General features: G+C 38.6%; 1 pseudogene; it reads right to left on the reverse strand.

The window, feature by feature from the left end:
• Positions 1-761, reverse strand: part of LOC103275539 — a 6,219-nt pseudogene extending 5,458 nt beyond the window's left edge.
• Between the last annotated feature and the right edge of the window lie 4,686 nt (positions 762-5,447).

Below are 5,447 nucleotides of genomic sequence, written 5' to 3' on the forward strand. Positions count from 1 at the left end.
GACAGAGTGACTCCAACTCAAAAAAAAAAAAAAAACTACTAAAGAGAAATATAACATACTACCCACACAATGACACAGTGCTCACAGGCAGGCTAGCTCCATGGGCTTGCTCTCCAGTGCACCATCTTCCTTCATTGCTAGTGAAAGTGTAACCTTTCTGAGGGAAGGGGGGATTTGTAATACCTATTAAAATTATAAATGTACATACATACTCTTTGACCTTGCAACTCTACTTCTAAGAATTTATCCAATAAATATGTCTGTTCATGCGCAAAGGAACCATGCAACAAAGATTAAATGCTGTGTAAGACTGGAGAAAACATAAATGCCCATCAATAAGAGTCTGGTTAATTAAGTTATTGTACAGTCATACAATGGAATACTATCAACTCTTGAAATGAATGAAGTAGCTCGGTACACACTGAAACAGGTTGACATCTAATATATTGTTCAGTGAAAAAAGCAAGGCACAGGGCACACTGTATACGTAGTATATTTGTTGTCTGTTGCTGCATGACCAACCAAATTTAGTAGCTTACTAGCAACAGCTCACAGTTTCTCAATTTGGACAGGGCTTGGCAGGGAAAGCTTGTCTCTTCTCCACATAGCATCACCTGGGGTGGCCTGAACGGGGCTGGGGACGTCTACTTTTGAGAAGATGGTTCATTCATCACATGTCTGCCAAGTTGATGCTCGCTGCTGGCTGGAGGCTCAGCCAAGGCTGCTGGTGGGGACCTCAGTTCTCTTCCATGTAGATTCTCCTCGTGTCTAGGTAGGGACCTCACAGTTGGAGACTCCAGGGTTCTGGGTGGGGGGGGGTCACAATTGCAAGCATTCCTAGAGAGCAAGTCCCAACCTGCAAGTACTTACCAAGCCTCTGCTTGTATTACACTTGCTAATTTCCATTGGCCAAAACCAGTCACATGGCCAAGCATAGTCAATATGGGCAGGAATTATACAGGACTTGAATATGGGAAACATAAGTCTATCACTGTATGCTAGTACTATCTGTGTGAAGCAAGGGAATAGTATCAAACGGACGCTTGTATATGCATAGATTATATCTGGGACAATGCATAAGAAACCGGTACAGAATTTGAGGAAATTTGGCCAGCTGAAGTGACTAGGTGGCTATGATACAAGGAAGAAAGGTATTTTCACTGTACAACTTACTGTAAAATGTGCATGTAATACCAAGTTTTAAAAAAGAATTAATGTAAAAATTAAAATACAACAACATGAGCACAAAGAAGATACAGAACAGTGACTTGATTGTAGTTGGTATTTAAATACTTGTTTAATTGAAAAGGAACTAAGAATGAAAGAAAAACTAAGATACTCAAGGGCATTCACTTTCATATAGCAAACTAAGTAAAAATGTCTTCCTTGTAAGACATAACCCTCAACCACCTAGTCTGTTGGAAAAACAAATCCCTCACAATTTACTACCCAGCTTACATTTCTTGGTCCTATCTCCAGTTACAACTTACCAAACCCCAAGCCACAGCAGTGGCTCTTAATTTCTTGACTGTGGATTCTATGTTCCTGCCAAAAGGGTTTGCAGAAGTGTTGAAAGCAATTTCTTTGTGACAAACAATACTCAGAGGCCCCCTTTTCTAGACAGGCAAGTTTCTAAGGGCAAGCAGTTAAGGAACACAAAGCTTTGCAAATAATATACCTTTAAGAAACAAAGAGTATCTGTTGGTTTAGGGACAACCTTATTAACAGCTGTGTGGTGTTTGGATAGTTTCAAAGTATAGACATAGGGTGTGTATGCTTTTGATTCAGTTCTTCAACTAAGGCAATCTTTGGGGGAGAAAGCACTCCAAATACATTTTTACAAACAAACATACATGCTTAGACTATCATCACATAGTCATGGGGATGGAGAGCAGGCCAGGGCTCCAATTGGGTGTCTAGGAAAGCTGTGGAAGCCCACTAGAGTCTACACTCCTTGAAGACAAACACTTGGGACTTTTTTTTGCAGACCCATCGCCAGGTTGGAGAAGAACTTTTGCTAGATTTTGAAGTTTTAATAAGCTATTATCATGGTAGGTATCAGGATGAGCAGGGACTGGAAACACAGGAGGCCACAGTGGAGAATCCAAAAATGAATTTCAATTATTTGCTACCTCTCTAGGAATCCAAGTCACATGACATTTACTGAGAATTTCAGGGTTTTTAGAAGAAAAGAAAGGTTAAAAAATATATATTAACTGTTTATTCATCAAGACAGAGCCCAGAAAATAAAATGAGATCTCTGGATAGGCCAGTCTGGTGTGAAGAAATCAGAAACTGGGTGGCATGTTTTGATGAAAGGTCTCAAAGCCAATCTGCTTTGAGAAGCCAGAAAAAACATGCTTTGTTGGAAAGTGGCTATGACCAAAAACCAAAGAACAACACTAATGTATACATCATGTACCATTTCGAGGTCTCTTAGTTACACCTGGATCCCCGTCATCCTTGAGTAGAATACCACAGGGGATTCAGAAAAAGTATAACTCAAGAAAGGATCTCACCCAAACCAACCCAGGCATCTAGGACAGTAGTGGGTGTCAGTTTCTAAAACCCCCACTGAGGAAGAATGCATGACCCCAGGTTAAACTTCTCTATGTATAAGCATGCAGGGGTATCTACTTATATATTAAAACATAAGATTGAAGTTATCTTTGGCCGAGTCATGAAATACTCATGAAATACTCACCCAAATAAAATATATACTGTATATATTTTCCAATTTTTAAAACTTAAATTAAAACAGAAATAAATTTGGCAAGGAAGAAAATGTTTTGTTTAACCACTCTAATTTAGGCAACAATAATATTAATAATTGTGATAAAGATGACAACAATGATGAATTGATATATTTGTACATTGCTTTATACTCAAAAAAACATTTTTACATATATTTCTTTAAATATCTCTTTCCTACTGGTGAATTTATTGAGGGTATGTATGACAGTCTTAGGTATAAATTCCAGCCTCATCTGAGCAAAGCCAGGCCTGTTTCCTTTAGACATAAAATGGGAGTAATAATAACACCTACCTATAGTTGTGCAGGGGACCTGAGAGCTAAGGGGACTTAAAAGAGGTTAACATAATAAATGTTTGATAATGAATGACTCTAAAGACAAACATCACCTCATTTAATCTTCACACGTGCCCCAGGGAGGTGTGCGGGGCACTTGATATTTTCTCCATTTTACTCATAAGGGAAACTAATAATTAAAACTAGTGTACCTATTTCCCCACCCCCACTCAAAGCCCTTCACCCTGTTCTTTAAGAAGGTTTCACAAAGGTCCAGAAAGAAGTTCCAGTGATAATTATTTACATTTTATCGTCTTAAAAATTCCAGGCATTCACTCAAAATGTATGGGGGCTTACTATGTGCCTGGGCTCTGCATACATCCACCCATCTCTGCACTCCAGAGGGGAGACTGTACACTCCCTAAGTAATGCTATACAAATGACTATTCATTGCCTGTTCCTTCTCTCAACCACAGCAAGAAAAAAATATTATCCTTTACTGAGAAACAGGATGCAGCATATCTGACACTTGCCTAGGGGAAAAAGTGAGTAAAATTAACAACAAATAAAATTAACAACCCTCCATACATACATACATACACACACACACACACACACACACACACACACACACACACACACACACATATATATGACATATGACAAAAAGTTAGAAATTCACAAATTATGAGACAGTGGTAACCTCTCCAAGGAGCATTTCACAATATTATCTCAGAAAACCCTTTCGCAATCTCCTACTACACAGCTTTGCTATCAACCATTCCAGAGAATTAGTTGCATTTAACTTGTTATTGTAACATTTATTCCATCAGACTTCTATCAATCAACAGCACTGCTTCAGAATCTTCTCTGATAACACTCTATATTTCAGGACGCTCCTAAGCACAGAAGTGTTAAAGACAGGCCTATTACTACCAAGTAACTATCAATAGCTTGAAATATTTCTCCTGTGAGTGAAATAGTCTAATTCAAAACCATATGGTAATAATTCCCTTAAGTCATTTCCCAGAATTATGATAAGATCATGATGTAAAAGATCATCATGTATGAAATATTATCAATAGTTTGAGGAAACATTCACCAATTATATTAAGTTAATTCAGATATTTGTATCAAATAATAGAAGTCAGGATTATTTTTGTTGATAGATTGCATTAGATTGTCAGATTTGATGAAGGCAGTTAGTATTTTATTTTGCCAAACAAAAATGTATACTATAATGCCTAATGAATGTATTGGTTTCTGCCTAGAATTGTAAGGATGACCAGCTACACATAAAACAAATATATTGGCTGGTCTCAGTGGGTCAGCCTGTAATCCCAGCACTTCTGGAGGTTGAGGTGAGTGGACTGCCTGAGCCCGCGAGTTCAAGACCAGCCCGGGCAGCTTGGCAATACACCATCTCTACAATAAATAAAAATTAGCTGGGCATGGTAGCATGCGTTTGTAGTTTCAGCTACTTGGAAGGCTGAGATGGAAGAATCACCAGAGTTCAGCAGGTAGAGGCTGTGGTGGCTGTGAACAGGCCACTGCACTCCTACCTGGGCGATGGAGTGAGATTCCGACTCAAAACAAACAAACAAACAAACAACAACAACTACAAAAATATGTTTTATAAGTTAGCACTACTCTTATAAATGCATGATAGAAACTTGCTATTTAAAATAATCCTCAGAAAAAGAAATACAAGTATCTGATACACCATTTTATAAATTTAACAAAATACAAATTTAAACAAGGTATAATTTTTCACTCAATAGGTTGGTAAAAATTTTAAAGTTTGATGATACAGTAAGCAAGAGTATAAGGAAAAATAGCTCTTAACTGTCTGTAGAAAGGTAAATTTATTATACCTTTTTGGGGAGCAACAAGGCAATAGCTATTAAAATACAAAATGCCCACTGCCTTTGACCCAATAATTCCCAATAATTCTGGGAATTTCTTTTTTCTTTTTTTGAGTTGGAGTCTCACTCTGTCACTCAGGCCGGAGTGCAGTGGCACGATCACAGCTACTGTAGCCTCAACCTGCTGGGCTCAGGTGATCCTTCCATCTCAGCCTTCCAAGCAGCTAGGACTATAGACCTGCACCACTACACCTGGCTAATTTTTTTGATTTACTGTAGAGAAAAGGTCTAGCCATGTTGTCCAGTCTCAAATTCCTGGGCTCAGGCAGTCCTCTTGCTTCTGCCTCCCAAAGTGCTGGGATTACAGGGATGAGCCACGGCACTTGGCCAGGAAATTTCGTCATACAATTATATGAGAATGTTTACTGCAATATTCGAATAGTGAAAAACTGGAAACCATCTAAATATTCTTGTATAGAGAACCAGCAGCTGGGCTCGGTGGCTCAGCCTGTAATCCTGCGCCTTTGGGAGGCTGAGGTGAGTGAATTGCCTGA

Source organism: Carlito syrichta, unplaced genomic scaffold, assembly GCF_000164805.1.
Source record: "Carlito syrichta isolate Samal-C Ts95f unplaced genomic scaffold, Tarsius_syrichta-2.0.1 Scaffold315528, whole genome shotgun sequence".
In the NCBI taxonomy this organism is placed as follows: domain Eukaryota; kingdom Metazoa; phylum Chordata; class Mammalia; order Primates; family Tarsiidae; genus Carlito; species Carlito syrichta.